Source organism: Paramormyrops kingsleyae, chromosome 17 (assembly GCF_048594095.1).
Source record: "Paramormyrops kingsleyae isolate MSU_618 chromosome 17, PKINGS_0.4, whole genome shotgun sequence".
In the NCBI taxonomy this organism is placed as follows: domain Eukaryota; kingdom Metazoa; phylum Chordata; class Actinopteri; order Osteoglossiformes; family Mormyridae; genus Paramormyrops; species Paramormyrops kingsleyae.
Genome location: NC_132813.1, coordinates 7591052 through 7614122, shown reverse-complemented (window position 1 = coordinate 7614122; position 23071 = coordinate 7591052). Strand labels below are relative to the sequence as shown.

The 23071-nt window shown below is 43.1% G+C and overlaps 1 protein-coding gene across 5 annotated transcripts in view; it reads left to right on the top strand.

Moving 5' to 3' along the window:
- Positions 1-749: 749 nt before the first annotated feature.
- Positions 750-23071, top strand: part of gdpd5b (glycerophosphodiester phosphodiesterase domain containing 5b) — a 52011-nt gene continuing 29689 nt past the window's right edge. For 2 of the 5 annotated variants that reach the window (XR_002836848.2, XM_023801097.2), the window contains exon 1: positions 750-1124. The gene's annotated coding sequence lies outside the window, so the exon portion shown is untranslated. Of the gene's footprint in view, positions 1125-1251; positions 1421-11350; positions 11759-23071 lie in introns of those variants that run through there. The other 3 variants (XM_023801100.2, XM_072701672.1, XM_072701673.1) reach the window with 3 other exon arrangements.

The window sequence follows — 23071 nt, the reverse complement described above, 5'->3', positions numbered from 1 at the left end:
AATTCAAGTTAATGACCGACTGGTGAGTGTTTCTTTCCACAAATTCCTTATGTGACCGTCATATATTGTGTTGAAAGCATTAATAAAGAAATATAATCAAAACAGTGGTTCAGTGTCTAGTCATTTCAAATGATAGGCATCTCTTATTCAAATGTGAGTCTTGTGACTGGTTTGCACATTGTTGTCAAAACAAATTCGAGCAGCCAACAAATGCCTCACTTTACGAAAATAAAAGCGACGCAGGAGGTAAGAAGCGAATCGCGACGGGGCGACTAAGTCACGGCAACAGCTCGTCTCCCTCTTCTTCGTTGTTCTTACGCAATCAGATTAAATGAACACAATTGCAGTTCACAGTATCCGCTGCTGGCGTGCAGGCATGACATGACTCTTTGGGATATATCGTTTTTTTTTCCAGGAACGTATGTGTAATCTGCGACAATTGAATTATGCTGATTTATCTGATTTAAGTGGCTGAAATAATAAAAGTTGTTGTATTGTAGTCTTACACGTGTAGCTTAAAATGTTTGAACTTTCACACAGACTATAAATGACCATAGCCTATACTTATTACAAGAAAATTATTATTGCAAAAGACAAACAACAATCCCAACATTATCATGAACAACAGCAACAACAATAATAATAATAATTATAATAATAGTAATAATAATAATAATAAATTTCCAGTAGGTAAAGGGTGTCTCTTTCGCTTTAAATGCCTGGTACAATGGGGAGGCTGACAGCTCCGCCTTTATCCATTCTGCTGAGCTCCCTCATGCTGTTACGCTTCTTACTTTAACCTCTGCGGAAGCAGGGCTGCTAGATCATTGACTCCAATCACACAGAAAGGTGAAACCTTGTGCCGGGACACACACCCTTTAGACGTTCAAAGAGGATTCTGCGAGGGGTTCGACTTGAGTGACCCGCCGGTGCCTTTGCTCCTGTGCGTCCTCTGTATAGTGTTCGCCTGGTTAGCTTATCCTATCCACCATCCTCGGTGTAATACATTTATAAGACAGAGAAAGCCGTACCTTACTGACGCCTGCGAGGCTAGAATCTCTCCAGGAAGAAACAGACAACTGAAAGATTTCAGTAACAGGGGGGATAAGAACCGTCTGCCAAAGGTAAGTGTTTCTGCCTTTTATTGTTTGGTAACATAGTTAACACGGGGTGAGTGTATCGCAATTCACAGGACATCAGATAGTTCCGCTTGCTCTGAAAGACTCCACTTGAAGCCTTAACAGTTCTGCTGATGGCGAGGAAACGTATTGAACACCTCATTACACGTGGTTCTTTCTTTGCAATTTTACATTATTTAGAAAAATGGGATTGTGTGGAAACTGGGTGTCAGTAGAGAATGAACGAAACTGTTTTCCCTTCTGGCTATTGTGAAACGGATCAGTGTGCCTAGAATTCACAGGTAAGTATTCCGCCTTTTTGTTGTTCCAGTTCAGACTCTTGCTTGACGTCTGGTAAATAAATCATTAATCGCTCTTCCACAGAAACGCCGATGTCTCGGAGGCTATTTATGGCACGGTAGTGATCACAAAGTAGAGAATTACAGCTCTCTAATAAGCCTTCTGTTTTTCTGTAGTAGCATTAACTTCTCCGTCGTTCCCACCGGTGTCCCCAAGCGTCGCCGAATGTGAAAAATACCCCCGCCCTCCGAAGCAGTGCGGATTTCATTTTATTTCTTTAAAGCAGAGGAGTAACAGTTTTCATAACCTCGTTCAAGTAGCTTCTCATATTTAAAATATGACTATAACAGAAAAACATTTCAGTATTATTGGAATAGTTAATAATAAAATGCATGACACTACTCAGGATGGTAACATAGCATTTGCCACGAGATTAAATATATTGAAGTGTGTGTGTGTGTGTCTGTCTGTCTGTCTTCAACAGTGATAAGCATATAGTGTACATTTTGTTTTAATACTCTTTCCTGGTTGTTTTTCTCGTATGCTTACAAGGGTTCTGGCATATAAGTAACTAATTCATATTGATGGATTTGAGCTAGCTAGCTTCTCACAGTCTGTCTGGATAGAATTTTATTGATTACCTCTAAATAGACTGATAGATATTATATATTATTACCGTTGTGGAGGAGTTGGTGTCAAAGTCCAATCTTGTGATCTCACTAATGAAACTTCAGAGGCAGCGTGGAGCTCTGTTTACAGTCTCCACAGGTTGTCTGATAACATGTGACGACGTCCAATTCAAAGTTTATTTACACATGCATCTCCACTGCCACTGACCTACAAATATACAAATGCCTAAGTTCAAATTATTTACAGTTGTTTGTGGTTTCTGTAGAAATGGAGAACAAAACTTAAAATAATATTGACATATGAAATGGAATACACACAATAACTAACGATATAGTACTTAACAGATGAACAAGAACATCTAACAGCCCTTGTCATCATAACAAATATAACTACTTTGACAGCAATGCTATTTACATGATGAGCTATTCAAGAAATTAACACGCAGTTAAATGATTTACATAAAAGTTATGGTTCTCATAACTTCAAAATATTAAATTGAAATTGTCTAAGTATATAAACTACTGACCATGAAATATTACGCTAATTTGTATGTTAACAGAATGTTGAAACCTAGTTGTCAGGAATAAGAGAACTATATTGAAAATGTATGCTCACTTCTTCATGGGTTCACAAACTTAGAATCTGCTTTTGATGGAATTTCACTGCAGGTTGTACTGTGTAAAATGATGCATGTGACAAATAATTGGAAGTTTGATACTACTGACTGAACACCAATTGATTGTAGGGGCTGTTAATTGGATCGGCCAACTTCCTGCAGGATAATATGGTTGATTGGCAGATGAATGGGAATGGCCATTGGATGTTCAGTAATGGTGATATTGATTAAAACTTGGAATTCGTCCAGGCGGTTATGAGTGTGTAGGGGCTGAAGGGTTGCAAAGTACTAGGAATTTTCAAAGTTGGAAACTTTCCAAGGCATTTAACAGGAAAATATGGGAATTAATGGGAGCAAACTGGAAATTTGCAAAATTGTGGGTTAGCCTGTAACAGGGAACTTAAATGTAGTTTGGGGGGGAAAACATTTTGACATCACTAATAGTGATATCATTGCCACCAAGTGCTTGTGAGTAATTGTGTGTATAATTGCGTGTGTAAAATCACCCCAAAATAAACATCAGCATCAAAAAGCTATGCTTTTAAGTCATCTTCTGTATTGTATTATTCATACAGTTTGCTTTCTTTGCCATATCTCACAGCTCATGTGGCATTCCACACAGAGTTCAATATTTCCAAAATTCCCCTGCTTCCATGGAAAATTTCTGGAAAGTGTTCTGATTTTCTACCCTTTTGCAACCCTACTTCCCATGGAAAGTTTCTGGGAGATTTACTATAAATATTCAACTCCTTTGCAACCCTATGGGGCTCCCAAAAATTCAGAAATTGTAGAGTATATAAGTTGCTGACCATTCTAACCACTGCCCCCAACTTTGCAGAGCTCGTGGTGTCCTGTGGTAGTGCTGGAAGTCTGATAAGCGAGGAAACTGGTCTCGTGCATTTCCTGTCCTTGATTTGCCCTTCCCCATCAGCCCCAAAGATGACTGCTATGACTTTGCCAACAGGCCAAAGGGCCCATAGGAATTCGTTAAGCGTTATAAAGATGGTATCAGGAATTCATTTTAATTTGCCACCACTTGAAATGGGATGGAATCATAGGTAGGGGTTGATGCGTCAAGCCGCCCCATTAGTCTTGTATTACAGGTGAGTAGCTCTGCATCTGCCACATCAGATGAGACACATCAAAGGGGTTTTGAATTGATTATGCCCTGCACTTAAGTTCTCCAAAGCTCCTCGGTGACAGTGTGAGCTCCTAGGATGATGTAAATGGCAGACTTGATGAAGCATCTCTCTTCCAAGAACTGCCATAATGTGGAGCACTAGAAGCATCGAAGCAGAAGGGCATGGTGTACCTTCAGAATCTGTTCAAGGATCTCATTTGAAGTTTATGCCCTGATCTGATCGCAGGTCGAAGGGTTAACCCTTTTAGGAAGTAAAGCACCATCTGTGTCCATACTGGTCAACAAATTAAGATGTATTGCAGCAGAAGTCTGCCTTAGTTTAATGATAATTAGTGCAAAGCAATCCATCCTGGGTGAATAGATGTTGGATGATGTAAACTGGAGAGTGGTAGCTCAGTTATCTTAGGGTTGACTGGATTTCCTCACCATCTGCATCATTGAGTACAACCACCATGATATTTATGGGCAGCTTCTCTTTCCCGGAGGTTCCAGAATCTTCCATGCAATTCTGAGAAGACTTTTTCAAGCTTGGGGTGGCACAGTCAACTGTCAGTCTTGGATGAATAATTCCATCACAGCGTGATGGGAATCAAGTATCAGTGGATGTAGGACTTCCTGATTTGAGATGGTTGCACTTGTGCAGCCTCCCTCCTCCGACAGATTCATCAAATTAGTTTGAACTCAGGTGCTACGGTATGTATTCTGCTGCTTGGAGGGGACAGGTTTGTCCTCAAGAATAGACAGAATTTATGGAACGTCCCTATTAATATCACTTCTAGCAGCAATGGGATATTCCTGAAAGCAGAGTAGCACCCCTAATAAAGTGGATCGTAATATGGGGCCTGGATGGAGATCATTCAGTTTTTGACATTAATATACAAAGGAGCAGTTGAAGGCAATTTAATTATTAGCATGATGATTGACCATGTTGATAGTCCTGAGTCAGCCCCAGTAGGTCGAATTCCCTTACAGCACTATGGAGGAGCTTTGTGTGTTCTGGCCCATCAACTAAAAACGCACGCATCTCTAATTCTCTTTCACTACTATGATTTAGAACTTTCACCACTTTCAATAACATACATGCATGGTCAAGTGATGTCACTGGTTGACTGTCTTTTTGAGCTGACTTTATTTTTTTTACTGTTTTTTCACTTCCATGTGTATCTTACACCTCTGATGTTTGACTTTCAAGTAGCACTGTGCCTCTTGTTGATCTTTGTCACATCTCCAGCACCTCTTACCTGATCTGATCCAGTTATCTTTCTGTTCTTTAGAATTTGAAATTGGCACATTTTATTGAAATAATGTTGAACACTGCTACAGAAAGTACAATACCTGCCTTGGGCTTTTGACTTTAGGTTAGCATAAGCGGGTTCACCTCTCTTAAAAGGTGGATCACACCCAAAAAGAACAGTAGTAGCTCAAGTGGATGTCTCTGATTGACCGGACTGCTTTACTTTAGACTGTCTCATGGTTTTGGGGTTCCTTGTTTTGCCAGCAACCAGGAAATGCGATCTGCATTCAAGTTCTGTACAACCTTGTCTTCAAAGATGGTTGAGGATACCAAACAGTGAACTGACTTTCATAGTAAACAAACAGAATCCTCTGACATTGGTCTTAAAGGCAGGCTCAGACAGGACTTCAGTGGTGTGCGACTGGGCCAGTTTTTGAAGTTGCCTATAATGATCTGTTAGTTAATTCTCTGCACATATAATGGTCTGACCAAGAGACTGCTGTGGCGGGAAGGAAGCTTTAGGATCAGCACAACTGAGAAGGAAGCTCTATCATCACCTCCAACTTGTCTTCTTGGAATTACTCTTGTGGCGTGAGGGGAACCATTCCAGGGTTTTGGGCAGATTGCATGCTGTGAATGCACTGCAAATCTTGGCTGAACTGGTTGTTGTCCTCCTTAATCTCTCTAAGGATCAATAGGACTATAAGGAGTGGGACCAGGCTCCAAACTGAGGAGTGTTTATAGGATAACCATCTGGCAGAAGTATACTGATCTTCTCCTTCGTTGGAGTAACTATGGATTTTGTATGATGGCATTATAGATTGTAAACTTGACTTGCCTTGATAAATCTCACTACATTGTCATCAAAATCACATGGTGGATGGACTTTGTGGTGAAGGCAAACTCTACTATGTGAATCTCCAAGATTGGATGTCCTTACTATGGAAATTGCAATTCGGTTTTAGAGAAACTGAAATCTAGGAGTTTGCTGACCTTTGTAAAAGGTTCAAACTGCTGCCTTCGTTATAATCTATATTACGTCATTTGGGCTGTCATCCTCTAAAGCAGTGTTTCCCAACCCAGTCCTCGGGGAACCCAGGGCAGTCCACGTTTTTGCTTCCTCTCAGCTCCCAGCACACCTGTACCAGGCATTCGTTGTTCCTGATTGGTTGGGAGGGAGCAAAAACATGTACTGTCCGGGATTCCCCAAGGACTGGGTTGGGAAACACTGCTCTAAAGGGGTGTCTCCACAACCATGGCCTCAGGTTATTTTAATTCTGGTGTTTGTCCCGTATCTAGCTTTGCATGGGTATTTACCTGATCGTTTTGGGTGGTGAAATTCTCTGGATATGGGTTGGCTGACCTTGTCTCTACCCCGATTTCATCTTGTTGCCAACTCGGACAACTCTGTGGATTTCAAAGAGCAGTGGAGCAGACAGGAAGCTAAGGGTGCGAGCGGAAGCCGGGATGCTCCATGTGCAATGTGCTCATATATATATATATATATATATATATATATATAAACAAAAATTATGGTATTCAAGTGCTCTACGAATGAGCCCTTTGCTTAATGCCATGAACAAGAAATCGTCATCACAGATTTCTGGCTGAACTCAACAGTTATCACTCGAATACTGCTGCGAAAGTGATGATGCAGAAACTTTAACACTTTTTTTTTTATTTTTTTTTTTTTACTTAATTCAAAGTTAGGTTACTATAATATAAATTTAATACAATAATGGAATATAAACTATAACTGTTTTTCATGTTATTGTGGAAAGCTATTGATGTTTTTAATAGAATTTGGATACTAATATAACCTTTTCATTTTCACATTCAGAACAATTAATTTTAAATTAACCTGTCAGAAATCAACATGATTCCAAAGGAGATTTTGAGTCAGGATTCACTTCTATGATTCAGGGCAGTGGTGGTGTAGTGTAATAGAATTCTTCAGTTTTGATTTAATTAATGAAGACTTGGTCAATTCCCTATACCAATTCCCTATACCACTTGCTTATACTCAAGGAATTTCTTAGATTATATGGAAGAAAAAAGGCTGAAGAAACGATTTAGAAATCTTCAGATGAATGTGTTCCTCGCATTTCATAAAAAAGATGGAACAATGTACTGAGAGTTTTGTGTGCAAAGAGAATAGTTGTTTTCAAATGTAGGTCCTGTTTCCCTATGAGTCTGAGAATTTCATCACTTTTACTGAATTAATTGATGTTATATTAATACTTTTTCTTCTCATCTTCCGCAATGTTTGATTAGTCACAGGATGTAAACATGCTAGTCAAATTATGTAAGAGCTGATTGTTAGATCTTGATATATATTTTAATATAGGTCATATTGGACTGTGTGTGTGTGTGTGTGTGTGTGTGTGTGTGTGTGTGTGTGTGTGTGTTTTACTGCTAGACCGGAGTGCAGCTCCTCTGTGGATTGTCTATTCACAGGTTTAATGTTCACTCACCTAAAGGATTATTAGGAACACCTGTTCAATTTCTCATTAATGCAATTATCTAATCAACCAATCACATGGCAGTTGCTTCAATGCATTTAGGGGTGTGGTCCTGGTCAAGACAATCTCCTGAACTCCAAACTGAATGTCAGAATGGGAAAGAAAGGTGATTTAAGCAATTTTGAGCGTGGCATGGTTGTTGGTGCCAGACGGGCCAGTCTGAGTATTTCACAATCTGCTCAGTTACTGGGATTTTCACGCACAACCATTTCTAGGGTTTACAAAGAATGGGGTGCAAAGGGAAAAACATCCAGTATGCGGCAGTCCTGTGGGCGAAAATGCCTTGTTGATGCTAGAGGTCAGAGGAGAATGGGCCGACTGATTCAAGCTGATAGAAGAGCAACTTTGACTGAAATAACCACTCGTTACAACCGAGGTATGCAGCAAAGCATTTGTGAAGCCACAACATGCACAACCTTGAGGCGGATGGGTTACAACAGCAGAAGACCCCACCGGGTACCACTCATCTCCACTACAAATAGGAAAAAGAGGCTATAATTTGCACGAGCTCACCAAAATTGGACAGTTGAAGACTGGAAAAATGTTGCCTGGTATGATGAGTTTCGATTTCTGTTGAGACATTCAAATGGTAGAGTCAGAATTTGGTGTAAACAGAATGAGAACATGGATCCATCATGCCTTGTTACCACTGTGCAGGCTGGTGGTGGTGGTGTAATGGTGTGGGGGATGTTTTCTTGGCACACTTTAGGCCCCTTAGTGCCAATTGGGCATCGTTTAAATGCCACGGCCTACCTGAGCATTGTTTCTGACCATGTCCATCCCTTTATGACCACCATGTACCCATCCTCTGATGGCTACTTCCAGCAGGATAATGCACCATGTCACAAAGCTCGAATCATTTCAAATTGGTTTCTTGAACATGACAATGAGTTCACTGTACTAAAATGGCCCCCACAGTCACCAGATCTCAACCCAATAGAGCATCTTTGGGATGTGGTGGAACGGGAGCTTCGTGCCCTGGATGTGCATCCCACAAATCTCCATCAACTGCAAGATGCTATCCTATCAATATGGGCCAACATTTCTAAAGAATGCTTTCAGCACCTTGTTGAATCAATGCCACATAGAATTAAGGCAGTTCTGAAGGCGAAAGGGGGTCAAACACCGTATTAGTATGGTGTTCCTAAAAATCCTTTAGGTGAGTGTATTTATCCCTCTTTTCAATACCGTTAGCCCAAAGCATGGCATGAAGTCTGTCAGAGAGGTCACACTAGTGGAATGAATGTTCACATCGCTGACTCCGAGCACTATCACACAGTTCAGAAGAAAACAGGAAGGAAGCAACATGAGGAGAAAGCGTGACCCCTGAAGACCCCTGTTTAGTATTGTGGTGACGCATATTAATAGAGCACCTCGAACCTCTGATCCTGAATCCTTCTAACTGGACTCTGGCTTCCATGCAAAAACCCATGGGAACTAGAATGTTTTTAAGACAGGAAATCCATGTAATGCAAGTTGAAATCGCTATCAAATTGAGTTTAGGGAGTTTGATTACAGAGAGTGGCTCAGAGTGTGGTTCCGGGGTGGGCTTTGGAGGGACCGCCAGTGTTTTTGATGAAAGATTCTGTGTGTTGCATCCTTGTCCCGGCGTCAGTCTGGCCGTCAAGCTGTGGAGTCTTTGGACACTCTCTAGAGCGCGATACCTGATCTTGTCAATATCACTCCCAAAGAGGTAAACGGCAAGTCACCAACACTAGGATCTGTTTTTAGTACCGTGCTGAAGGCCGCAGCTGAAATGCCACACTTGTATGCCCCTAATCTACAATCCCGCAGAATTGTCCACCTTTTCTCTTTGCTTTGACTAGCAGAAGCACTTCCGCTGAAATCTTTTCAGTAAGAACTATTGCTACAGCGACCATGTAGCTCCCATAAAGCATAAATATCGCAGCTTGATATTCTAATTAGCATGTGCGACAAGCTGTATGTGCAAAACGACTCATTACTTTCTGTATCCCAAGGGGAGTCAAACGCGCCCCCTCCGTCGCGGTCTTCAAGGAAGACAAGGCATCCCTCCCCCTTGAAGAATTATGAGGAAGTTCAAGTGGCCAAGTCCCGCCCCCCGTATTTATTCCTGACCAACAAAGACCTCGGTGGGTGGCCGGTACCCCTGGCAGACACGGCCCATTGCCGCATGAAACCCACCAGGAATGCAGGTTATATGGTGGCCCATGTTGTGGTCTGCATTGTGCATTATTGCCTCAGTCATCTCATCTAGGTAGCCGGTGCTGTTTCCCCCAGGATTTTTTATAGCAAGAAGTCCCCCCCCCCCGATAAACGCATACAGTTAGATATATTACCAATGCTATTTAAGTTCCTCTCTCAAAAGCATAACGGCTAAGACATTCTTGGAACAGCCCGACTTGCTACTGGATTACACTTTTATTATTGGATATCCAAGAAAACAGATGAGCATCAGCTCAGTTATGCACATCTACAGGTATCTGTGATGGTGTGTTACGAAATGAGGTAAAGTAAAGGTTATCGTCCCAGACTGTTCTTTTTAAGGCTAGCTACAGGTGCTGCACATTGCCGAGTCATCAATCTGTGGTCGTGGTGAACCTGGGCTCCCTCTTGCATGTGTCCAGTGTTTTGCTCTGTGGCATTTTTTTCTGATCTCCTGATGAGTGAATAAAATTATATAATTAGAAAATCCACGGGGTCCCAAATCTGTTTGCGGAAGACCTGGAGAGAGGGGAGGGGCTGGGCATGGTCAGCAAAAGCCTGTGACGACGGGAAGATGGGCCACAGTCCAACGTTCAGGTCGCACCTGGCTGCTGCTGTGCTTTGGGCTTAAGGAGTCTCTGCAGTATGGACGTCTTTCTCCCGGTGCCGCATTCCTTAGATTCAGCTGTTTCCTGTCCAGGCTGCAGCCCATCCTCTTAATAGGCCTGAACCTCGGACTGTTTGCCTTTGGGCTGTCGGGCAGCTAGATGTTAAAGGAGATGGTGCACCAAGTTATTACTGGATAGACTGCTCTGAAACGTGTGGGTGGGGGTGGGGGATGGGGGGGGGGTGTCACTGTCCAGACAAACTACAGATTGCCGTAGGATCCTTCTCCGATGGAGAAGAAAAGCACAATGTGAGATTAGAGCGGGCAGGGGTGTTTAGGGGACTGGATTCTTAGAAGAAAAGAGCATGATTTCCTTTTCAAGTTTTTAAAAAAATACATTTTCTATACTTTACAAGTGTCTCTCACGTTCTGGGCTCCTGGCATGGGTGTTTCAGTGTTGCGTCAGACAAGTCCGATGGAACGACACTGCTTTTGTCTTTGGGGGACAAAGCCTCCCCCCCCCCTTTGGGTGACAGTTGCTTGTTAAGAGTTCTGCTCTTTTATTTTTGATGAAACAAGGGAAAACTGTTACCGTTTGTAGTCCTTGAAGGATTCAAAGGTTAGGGGAGCGTCGAGCTGCCAGCGTGTGAGGAGATAGCAGGGATCCCTCAATCACACCCATAGGGATGGAGACCCTCTGTTGACAGGAGAAGTCGACCAGCCGGAAGGTGTGACGCAAAAAATGTTTTCTGGGGAGAAGGAGATAGATAATTGAGAGAAATGATGAAACTTTGAAACTGATTGATCAATCAGGCAGCTGCAACGTACCCAAGGAAGAATGCAGTCTGAGATTGGTGCAGTATGTCTATCTTGATGCGCTATTTCAGTAGTGAAAGTAGTTTTTCTCACAGCTGGCCCAGAATCTTGTGGATCTTTATTTTTACCTAGTGCCTCAGAATATTTAAAGGTTTTTTTTTTTTGGTTGGCCAGAGTAAAGCTTAGTCACCCATCCCCCTGTAGAGATTCCTCAGCGTCCGGGTTTGGCAGTGTCAAGCCGGACTCGGATAGCAGAAGTGGCCGGAACCAGTATGAGACACCGACGGCATGGCTGTTGGATGTGGAGGCGGCCCAAGGACAGATTTGAGGGATGAAATAGAAGCTTGTGGCACTCCAGATGGCCAGGTCCGGCTCCTAGAGGAGTGGCAGGCCAAGAGAACTACGAAGGAACCAGGCTGACAGCCGGACTTTGTTTTGGAGCAAAATTGGCAGGTTGTGCCATATCCTACCTGATCGGCAGCACTGAGAGCCAGGCGGGGATTTGGACGATCAAAGCTGCTAGTCACAGTAGCTTTGGGCAGATTCACGAAGGAGGACCGACTCCTTAAGATGTCAGGCTTCAGATGAAGGTTTGGATTTTTGCCATTTCTGTGACCGTGTTTGTGAAAATCGGCATGCCAGGAGCAGGTGAGCAGCAAAGAAAAGATGAATCGGGGCTTCCTGAAGGAAGAAAGACTCTCCTGAGGCTTGACAAACAGCTGCATACCTGCTGACTTATACCAACACCTGACACAAACCACTGCACAGGTGTGACGAATTGGGTGAAATAGTTTCTGGGATTTTTCATATGGAATGTTTCACGTGACTGTTCACATGACATGTAGTCACATTGAAAAACATTGAAACAATGTCCCTCTGTATGATTCTTGCTCAATTTTAAACGGTATATTATTTGTACAGTAGCTTATGCTCAGCGACTTAACTTTTTTACAAATTCTCTTACTAGTTTGGTTTTCTAGATTCCTGCAGTGGTTCCTTGAAAGTGTGGAGAGAGAGAGGAGCTTGACCTACTGTGTTATGCACTTTGTGTAGAGAGTATGTAGGTGGAAAGTTGATGTCTCCCATAGCCCATGTTTGTAACGGCGCACCCCTCTGCTTTTAATTATCACTGTTCCACCAGCTACACGTCGCCCAAAGCCGTCTGTCATCATCTTGTTTACGTTACCTTCCCTGTTGTCTCAGCCCTTTTAAATTACAAACCTTATACGTCTGCCACTAGATTGGCTGCCAGCAAAACAAACGTGTCACATGATTTCCAGCCTACCAGCAGGGCGATGCCCAGTGTGGGATTATTAGGCTAAGCTGGGGGCAGTCTCTGTTTCAGCCTCACGTGAAAGGCAGCCCCTGATTTCTCGCATGTTTTATGACTGTTTGTTGACAGTTTAATAGCGGGTCTAATGGGAATGGGGAAGAAGTGATTGTGTCCGGGAACTGATGAGTTATGAGGCCGGGATTCAAAGAGCCATTGTTCTGCTTGGGAAAACAGTACTTTTTGTGTGTTAATCTGCATGAATCCGTCATCTGGTTCAGCCTTACTGCTGCACATGCAACCGTGTGTGTGTGTATGTGCGTACATATATAATTTTATTTATTTATTTTTTCCGGGCTAAGTACATGACACTGTCTGGAGTGTTTGCCATGGTCTGTGGTCCAGGATTAACATTTATGTAATATTAAAAATGTAAATTTATTCCTTTTTTTTGCGTTGGAGATGAGAAACGGAACAGATTGTGGACAGTCATCACCACAGTCGCTCCCATCATCCTCTCATGAGCTGATTCTGAGAAACATTGCAATTACAACGCATGATAGCTGTGTGACACCCAGTAAACCAGTGCATGTTCATACATTAATGTTCATAAATCTCTGCTTTCAATGGCCCGCATTGCATGTTAACAGACCATAAATGTGTTTCTCCCACTGACCAGCTGTTTTGTACCGTTCAGAAGTGTATTTAACATCTGGTAAATCCTCCCACTCAGTAAATAGGTAAATATTACCAGATGCTTTTGATATTCAATATATCAAATAGCATATTTTGTGAAGACATTTACTCAATTCACAATATTCATGATAAACCCCCCCCCCCCCCCCAAATTATTTTATGTACAGTATATGTTGCATTGTTGGGACCAAATGTCCCTACAATGTGAAAACTGTTATTTTACAGTTGTGGAGACCATTTTTTCAGTCTGCATAAGGGAAAACTCCGTTTTATAAATACTGTTGGGATTAGGGTTATGCCCATAGAAATGAGTGGACGGTCCCCATAAAGATATGAATATAAGTGTTTGTGTGTGTGTGTGTGTGTGTGTCTTTATACAACAACTTGTATAACATTCCCTGCTTCTGTGTTTCCAGACCCTGTATAGATTTTCTTTTGCCAGCCTATTGTCTTCCCGTCTTTACCTGCGTGCCCCAGCACGTCCTTAATCGTCATGTTTATATGAACCATACATACTTAAGGTTGTACGTGTTGTGCCAACAACAGAGCCACTTTCTTGTGCACTACCTCCTAACGTGCTTGGTACCGTGGATGACATTGGCTTGGCTGGCATTCAGGAAGCATTTGGAAAGGTCAGCCAAAGGAAGCTTTCTCCAGTTCCCTTGTCACTCATAGCTGAGACAGTTGTGAAGCATCGTCTGATGGGTTGGACAAGACGCTTTCTCCACCAAAGCTGCAAGATCTTTACCCTTGAAGGACTTACAGAATAACCAAACTCTCAGTGTGAGAGATGTCTTCATGACTCAGTGATGGTATCACTTGATACCTAACAAGTTCTTTTTTTTCCTTTTTTTTTTTAAACTTTCAGCCATCGCTGTGCTAATTCATCAGTAAGTAATCTTAAAATAATCCAACACTTCTATTTCCATTGCCTCTTCCATAGATCATACGTATTAATATTTGCACATTTGTAGACCCTAGACATTACTCATTAACAACCTAGTTAATATATCATGTCATGAATAAGATATGTGTTGAATTTTTTATTTTCAAGAAATACTTCTGAATGTGGGGTGGGGCAATGTTCAGCTGGAAAGATTTAGCGTTGAGGTTATTGAAAGTGTTGGGGGGGGGGGGGGCAGTGTGCAACTCAGTGGGTCAGGGTGCTGTGAACATCAACAGAAGGTCACCAGCTCAAATCCCCAGGTCAGCAGACCCTGAAGCAAGACCCTTAACAACCAGGTGCTTAAAGGATTGTATGACCCTGCTTTCTCAATTGTGAGTTAAATAAATCTGCTAACTTAAATGTTATGATGTTCTTGTCTTCGGCCTAAGCAGTGTGGAATGCTGGGTGGACCAAACGACCTCTGCATGGCTACATCTATATTTATCTGTTGTCTTTCCGTCAGTCATCCTGGGGTCGGCCTCCAAACTGATATGCGAGTGTTTCTGCAGCAACTAGCTGACTCAGGTGTTCCATCCTTTCAGCCTCCAGACCCACTTATTCCCTCCATCCTGACTGCCGGGTGTCATCCTTCATCCCACACGTTCGCCTGGCCCCTCTCTCTCTCTCTCTCTCTCATGGCCTCCTGCTGTGCTTTTTTTTTTTTGAGACGCGCGATTCTGTGAAGCCCTTCTGCGTCGCCTTGGCTCGGCCTGTCACCACGAGATTCGATGAGATGGCCCGATTTTTTTATTTTTCTTTTTTCTTTTTGGAGACCAAGGCACGGGCTCAATTCCTTTTACGATGACTCTGCAGCATTCTCTAATTGCGAATCGCAGCCCCAGCCGTACCCAGCAGAATAATTCCCATCTTTCTCCCCAATACAGAGTCACTATCGTTCGGGCAGAGGGTCATCAGATGCATCGCTGACAACACCCATCCTAGCAGCCCGCTGAGTGAGAGACTTAAAACTGGTTAAAAAAACATTATAATTCCGTGAAAACGATTCTCTTCATCTAAGAATTCCCAGTCTCCTAAATGTGAGAGACCACCATCGTTTGATACTCGTATTCTGCCTTCAAAAACACTGTTGTGGGACAAATGCAGAGAAAAGGTCAAATATCCGCTGGATCCAATTGTTTCATAAGCACTCATCATTGTGCCAACTTCTTGGGCTACACCTGGATTTACGATGGATTTATAATTAGGACTTGCACCTTCGGTACAGCATAGCGTGTACCCTGTGGTGTATGATGCATGCTTACTGACTGTGCACGGTCTGCGCAACAGTATAAATCAGTCACATTATTATCTTTCCATGCATCTAAAGATGACGACCGCATTTCTTGCCCATTGACGTCCTTCGAATATTATATCACATTTTGCAAAGCGTTGGCTTCAGTGTGAGCCCAGAGGACAATTCATGCAATTTCCAAAGAAAAAATGTTGTTCTCAAAGCAAGTTGGCATCCCTCTTCTTGAAGCGGCCACACCCTGTGGTCCAAAACAAATTGTGCTTTTTAAATCTCTGGAGGTAGCTTCCTGTTTGTCAGCAATTCTAGGTAATGCTGCAAATATTTTTCAGTTTGAGTTTAATCTCAACTGGGAGTGGAAGAGCTTTACATATTAACCGTTTTTAATAGCATGTTATTTGGGATAATGCCTTTCTTTGCATCGCGCTCAGAAACTAAATTGCAATTTAATCCTAAACTACATAACATCATAGAAGAGAATTTTCATAAAGGGTATGAGAAATGAAGGATAATTTCTATTATATGTAATTGTGCAATATCGTGGGCTTATATAATATAAATAGATGGATTTTTTTCTTCTTTTGCAGGGAACATCGCGTTTTGAATAAACTGTATGACTAATGCAAAATACTATTCAGAATGTATACTGTATGTATATACACTGTGTGTGTATAAGTAATTTTTCTGTGCCATTTTAATTTCTCATTTGATAGAGTCTGACAATGGGGGAGACGCCACTAAATAGTTTAATTACAAAGGTTTATTGGGGGGGGGGGGGGAGGGCAAATGAAGCCATATGAAATATTGGGGGGTACACATCCCCGGTTCATGTGCCTCAGGGTGGATATTTAATTTTTTTCCTATACACCTGTGCTTTTTTTTTTTTTCTCCCACGAGTATCAGTGTTTACAGGTTTCGTCGCCGTCCTCGCTGTAGAGATCAGAAGAACACGCACTGATAGCCTGTGTGTACATGTCTGCATGCGCCTCGGGGAGAGAGCAAGCTGATTGGCTGATAAACTCAGCCCATGCTTCAGCCTCGCTATCTCGGCTCGTCGTGCTTGTTCTCGCTCATGAGGCCTTCCCAGGACATGGGCTGGATCTGCTTCGTCTCGCGCGCTAACCACCACGGAGATGGTGGCTAAGAAGCTGGACCTGCGTTCTTCTCTGCTGTCGTCCTTCCGAGCAGCAGGTGGCAGGACGACGTGCCAGCAGAATGTCACTGTCCTGTGATTGAGATGCTCCCTCTTCAGATGTGCGTTTTATATGTGATTGGATATTTTTCCCTGAGGAATATTTCCCCCGCTGGTCATCGATCCTGTGTGTGTGTGTGTTTTTTTTTTTTTTTTTTTTAAACAAGATTATTTTCACACAGTAATGATGAGCAAGCAGCAATCTTTGCCCCCTGATGCTGGAAATGCACGGCGTGTGCATGCTAATATTTTGCCCAGCGTATTACGTAATCTTTTCACAGTGCTCTTGGCCTCGGGGCAGGCAAAAATATTCTTTTCAGACCGTTCGCTGCACATTTAAATCAATGGAAATATAAATGAAATGCTGAGATCTCGACTGCTTTGTCCGATCTTCATGCTTTTGAGTGTTTATTCGATGTTATGAAATGCCTCGATCTCAGTTCCTCGGAATGTTGAAGGCCGTTTAGTGAAAGCGTGGTCAGTTCATCTTCTCTCAGAGCTGGAGCAAAGCAAATGGCAAATTTAAGGCATCTCTGACCCTTTTGCTACCTACTGTAAATATCCAGCCCCATTGAACATCCTCAGATTCTTTGGGTTTCTCCAGAAGACACTCATGAGGCATGAATTGTGATTGAGGACTTAAACGGCCGTAGAATGTTAACAATGTCTGGCCCTGTTACGCCCCCCTCAGTGAGTGCTTTGTGATTCACCATGTAATCTTAGGAGTGTGACCTCTTTGCAGCGAGGGCCTGAGGACTAAGCTTGTGGGTTACTGTGACTTTTTTTGCTACTTTGTACTTCCTTTACGGAACTCTTGAGCTTGGGAACCGGTGCACTGTCAGTCCCTCAACCTCATTATGCGGAATCAAAAGGAGATGATTGCCGTGAAAGTTTTACATGAGTCTGGGTTTTACTGTCATTGGGAGGGGCAAGGGGCCTGTCTCCATGGTGTCTACAATGGACTAGGCTAGCTGTGAATGGTGGTTGTCAAACATGTCGTTAATGTAACCTTAAAGTAGTAGCTTCGAGTTTGAAAGTTTAGGGAGGAAAGCGATTCAGACTCATCTTAGGTTTATGAGGCTGGAGCCGCTGGGAATGAGAGCCCGAATTTGCCATGGAAACCGGAGAGCAGGCACCCAACGAAAACACGCCTGACCCTGTCATGCGTCTACAAACTTGCAAGGTGGGTGCTGCTTAGCCTTGCTTCTGCTTGGACTGACGGTTTGGAGATATGCAGCAGCCGGCATTTAATGACATTTCTCAGCAATACCTTCTGGAGCAATAGGTGGGTGAGGTGGGCTGTCCAGCCCCCACCCCAGGCCCATCTTGCCTGTTCCCCTGAACCGCCTGATCGGATAATGGCTGCCATTCCCCTCATCTAGACCACTCACGCCTGGAATTAGAAAGCACTCTGAAGCAGATCGGTCTCCAAATGAAGTCGGAAGATGAATGAGATGGTGGTCAGCAGTCTGGCCCGCGTGACTAATGGTGTGTGTGTGTGTGTGTGTGTGTGTGTGTGTGTGTGTGTGTGTGTGTGTGTGTGTGTGTGTGTGTGTGTGTGTGTGTGTGTGTGTGTGTGTGTGTGTGTGTGTGTGTGTGTGTGTGTGTGTGTGTGTGTGTGTGTGTGTGTGTTGGCCACCCAGCAGGCTGGCGAGGTGAGGACCTCTTCGTGTGGATGCGTGAACCATAACACTGAGACATCTCTCCTTGTGGGCCTTATACACTCCTAGCCTATTGGGCAAAGTCTTTTCACATCACATCGGTAGGATTGTGGTAGGATTTTGTGACAAGACCCAGCACTAGAGCCCAGTACGGGCCTGAAACACAAGCCTGAGCCCAGCCCAGGTCCGTGGCATTCAGGCTCGACTCGTATCCCGAATGTTAATGGAATTTGTCAACCTGAGCCAGGCACCAACTTTTACGACACGATGGTGTGTAAGACTCAACCACGCAGACCCACACACAGGCATGCTGACGGACATTTAGCCTCTGCTATTACTGTACGCTGACACTTGTATGAAATGCGCTCCATTCTCACCTGTATTCATCTGTTATGGTGTCCGCCTTAGCACGACAAATACAAAACACAGTTCTGATGCTACAACAAGCCCAACCTAAACCCGGCAGGTGCATGGGGAAAAAAACTGACAATCTGCCAGTGAGTTTGGGCCCCTTCGTGCTTGCAGACGTATACACCGAACTTGTGGAAGGCCGTCTAGAAAATTCCGAGGGTGGTCATCTGCGGGCATGCCCCTCTGACTTTTCTGTTCCTGTTAGTTTAAGTTCAGCTATGGTAGAACAAGTTTAAGGTGTGGTTTCCATAGGCCAATTGTTTTCCCAGATGCCTGTACAAGTCCTGTCTGTTTTTAGGTATTTCAAATTCTGCAGAATTTGACTTGTCACATTGCTACCCATAAGATTTATGTAAATCTATTGCTTTGTTTAGTGGAAAAACTATACTTGCGCTAGCATTTTGTGAGCCAACCGTTTTGTTAGTTACAAATAAATTAAACAAAGGTATTTGAAAAGCAATACATGTTTGAGGTCAATATTTGTATCTTCTCAAATTATTTAACCAGTTACCTACCAGAATATCTTGCTGAAGTTCAACAACAAATTATCTTTGTTTGATCTATTACAATTGAACTACTGAATTACTCTCATGTACTGCTGACATTACCTTCTTGCTGGTTGGTGTTTGTGGGTTTTTTAACATCTTTCGTTTGGTGCCATCTACTAAGCCAAATAGGAAATAAGTCTGTTAGTTTTGTTCATTTGCAGATTAAGTCCTGAGTGCTTTCTGATCTTTATCTTTATGCTCAGTGAGGTTTAACTGTACCAGAAATGAATTAACAATATAATACTTTTTGCACGTCTTATCTGATGTTGTTGCCTGACTTTGATTTAAATTAATTTCATTCTCCGCTGACGTAACGAGTCTGTCCAAAACGACACATCTGTTTTGTCTATGCGCAGACTTTATGCAACAAAAGGAGAATTAGCATTAAAAATGACCACTGAGACCATTTAATTCCATGACCAAGCATTACAGAACCGGCTGAAAACATCAGGTAAATCCCAGTTCATAAAGACCGTACTTAGCATGAGATTTGCATTTTTAATGTTGCGAGTCAATTTTGCTATATTTCGTAGCCTTCGCAAGTTCTCCTGGAGTATCAGAAATAATGTTGCTTTTTTTAATTTTACTTTGCATCCTAGATGAGTTTTGTTGGACCATTTACCTTGATTGCATTTGATGGTAAAAGCTGATGCATTCCTTAGTCCTGACACTCGTCTGAAAGGAAATGGAACTTTACTCCTACGCAGGGTGATAAAATGAAAACGGTCGACGAATGTGTGTATATGTTTACCTTTTGACATGCCTCCGTCTCTGGCTTCTCCTACAGAAGGAGTCACTTATGAGTCAGTCGAAAGGCAGTTGAGCAAAGAGTCGCTGCTTAGCTACTTACAGTACAACGCTGTATGCTATTTGAACTGTGCACAGGTAGCAGAGAGTGTTTTTAATCAAACGTGAGCCACAGCGAGTGGAATAACTCTGACAGAGGTCAGTCATTCAAAGAGAGCTCTGCGTATGGCAATTATTTTTCCCAGTTCAATTTTCGCTTATATATATATATATAATATAATATATTTTTTTGTTTTGTTTTATATTTTCATTATTTACTCACACTAACTGGAAGTAACTTTTTTTTTGGCAGAGCTTAATCATAAAACATGGAGAACCTCTTCTGGAATATTCTGTTTGTGGTAGCATGCCTGACTTCACCTGACAAAAATCCAGAGATAGATACTTGGGAGCCTGCCAGCAAAGTAGGAGTTCAGTTGGGGTGGGGGTGGGGGTGGGGGGGGGGACTGGCATGCAGGCTATGCGCCTACCTGCAGACACAGTGGTGGCGTACAGATTTTCGTTTGGGCAGCCCTGGGATCTGGCTTCCAAGGTCTTGGAATCAGGTTTGCCGTACAAAGCGGAGGTTTGTGGAGAGAAACTGCTGAACTATTTCCTCCCTAACCGGTGGCCTCACGCTGTCTCTTTGACAGGAGGAAATGAGGCTGCGGAATTGGGGCACTGTACATCAGGAGTTGAGAGATTTGTTAATGGGAGGCTATGAGGAACTTGTATGAACCAAAGCATTTCCCCCAGGGCTCCCAGTATTCCAGCAGGTTTGAAGTGGATGGTTTTGTGCCATCGATATTGGGCTTTGTTTACCAGCCCCTATTCTGCTGCTGTCAAAGGTCAAGATGGGGGGGGCATTACAACACTAGCCAGCATAGTGTCAAGGTTCAGTGGAAGCAGCTGACTTCCGGAAGCATCAGTTTATCCATCTTGCGCACACTTTTCCTAAGCATGGTCACCAGAGGGCTTGGATTTGGCTGGTCGTGAGGCTCAGAGGCACCCTGAATGGTACGGTATTCCAGTCCGTTACATGGCACGCTTACGCAATACAGAAAACTCTGAGATGCCAGCTCACCTACCTAATCCATTGGTTTCCTCCTGCAGTCCAAGGACAATGGGTGACAGCGCATGTAGGAAAGCTGTGTAACACAAGGAGGGCATGCATACTCGACTTGTTGAAGCTGACGTGTAATTGTCGTCCATCGTGATGTTGCTGTGCTGCCCTGAACAATATACTATTCATCACATAATACGCAGGGTACAGCTGCTCTTCACTGATCAGTAGTTCTTTAATGCATCCCGATGGAGGGGGACCTTTAGGTCATCTCATCTGTTAGGAGAATGTTTCTTCTGACGATCATGACGAGCGTATTCTTGAAGAAGTATTTAACGTGCTGAGTCGTCATTGGCAGCAGCAGAGTGTTCTGGCTGTTACTCTTGCATGTCCTAATGCCCTCAGGTCCTACCTGTAATGGCTGCTCTAGGGGATTAAGGCTGAACCTTCTGCTCATGATCTGAGTAAGTGGAGGAGCAGCCTCGTCTCATTACATATGTTTTTACCTGGAGCTGCTTAAAGCTGATTTAAAGACGGCGCTGGTTAATCGATAATCCCGCTAATACTGTACTGTACCTGCAGGAGTACAGTGAATTATGAAATCTGTCCTTGCTTTTTTAGATTATGAAGAAGAACGTTTTATTTTGCCTTTATGAAATTTTTGGCCCCGTATGAAAGCTTTGCCGATTAATGGGCGAATGTCCCCTCTTTGCCGTTTTTCCGAATGCCGTTTCGCTGCCCTGCCCTGCTGATTCTGCTCTGCGCAAAGGCACCAGGCTGTCCCGTTGCTGTGGTGACATACTTTGTTTGACATTGTGCCCTTTATTGGGGGGGGGGGGTATGAATGACGACTTTGCGTTCTGCCGTTTGTCAAGCACAGGCCAGTGTTTAGTTGCATGACTTCAGATTAGCTATTTCTGTTATTTTAATAAAACTTACTCATTAAGTTACATTACACATTCCTGATGCTGCATTCATCAACACTACAGTATATGCTACAATAACATAAAATGGATTGATTTTCTTTAAAAAGCCGGGCTTGTTTTAGTGCTTTTTATCTTTTCGTACTGAATCATTAAGTAAATGCATCATTTTACTATAAACACAAGCCAAATTCCCTTTTGGGTGTAATTTAGAAAATGTAATACAGCTCTTAACAACTGTGGTATCCAGTGTTAGGCCAATATATTTTTGAAAGGGTTTAAAAGTGTATAATTTGTGTTGTAAAGCCTGTTCTGCACAGAGACCCATTACCATCAATTTTTAATGTGGGTTTCTCATACAATTTCTGTCTCTTTATTAGAATGAAATTATACACCTTTAAGCTTCAAAAGCCAGCAAGCCGTGACACATCTCCCACTTGGCCAAGTCCCTCTGGCTCAGTCTCCCATTGATACTTTTGCAGAAAGGACGAACCACCATTTCCACCCTCATGGAATTCGGAAATCACACGTGAACTTGTCTTCCCCTTTTAATATTAATGCTATGGGTATGTGACTTAAGCAGGAAATATCTTGTGCCTTAAATGGCAGTGATTAATGCCAGTGCCCTAACCCAGTGCTTCTGAAACCAGTCCTCAGGGACACCCAGACAGTGTGTCTGCGCTCTCCCAGTTCCCGGAGAGATGGGAGGGAGCAAAAGACGTGGAGCTTCTGGGGGGTTCCCAAGGACTGGTTTGAGAAACACTGCTCTAAACAAAATTCCCCATTTAAGATTTATCAGATGTATAAAATGATCCTTTGTACTTATTGCTATTTTTGCCTAAATTGGTGGTGATTTGCAGTGTTGTGGTGATAAAGTAAAGCCGGTTTCCTGCTTTTCCCCAAACTAGGCCGTATTTGCGCCCTGGGTCCTGCGCACTCCCTCCCTGCCTGATTCCAGCTCGCTGCAGGCCGCCATCTCTCAGAGTGCCAGCGAGCTCCAAGCAGAGCAGGGTGTGGTTCCCTTTCCGTCCTCGCACTAATTGCAGGAAGTGCAGCCCCCTTAAAGATGCAAATTGGTGCTTGCAGTGGGCCAATGACAGCCCGCTGGCAGGCGGCTGATGGTGGTAATTAACGCTGGATGCCTGGTCCCAGTGACGT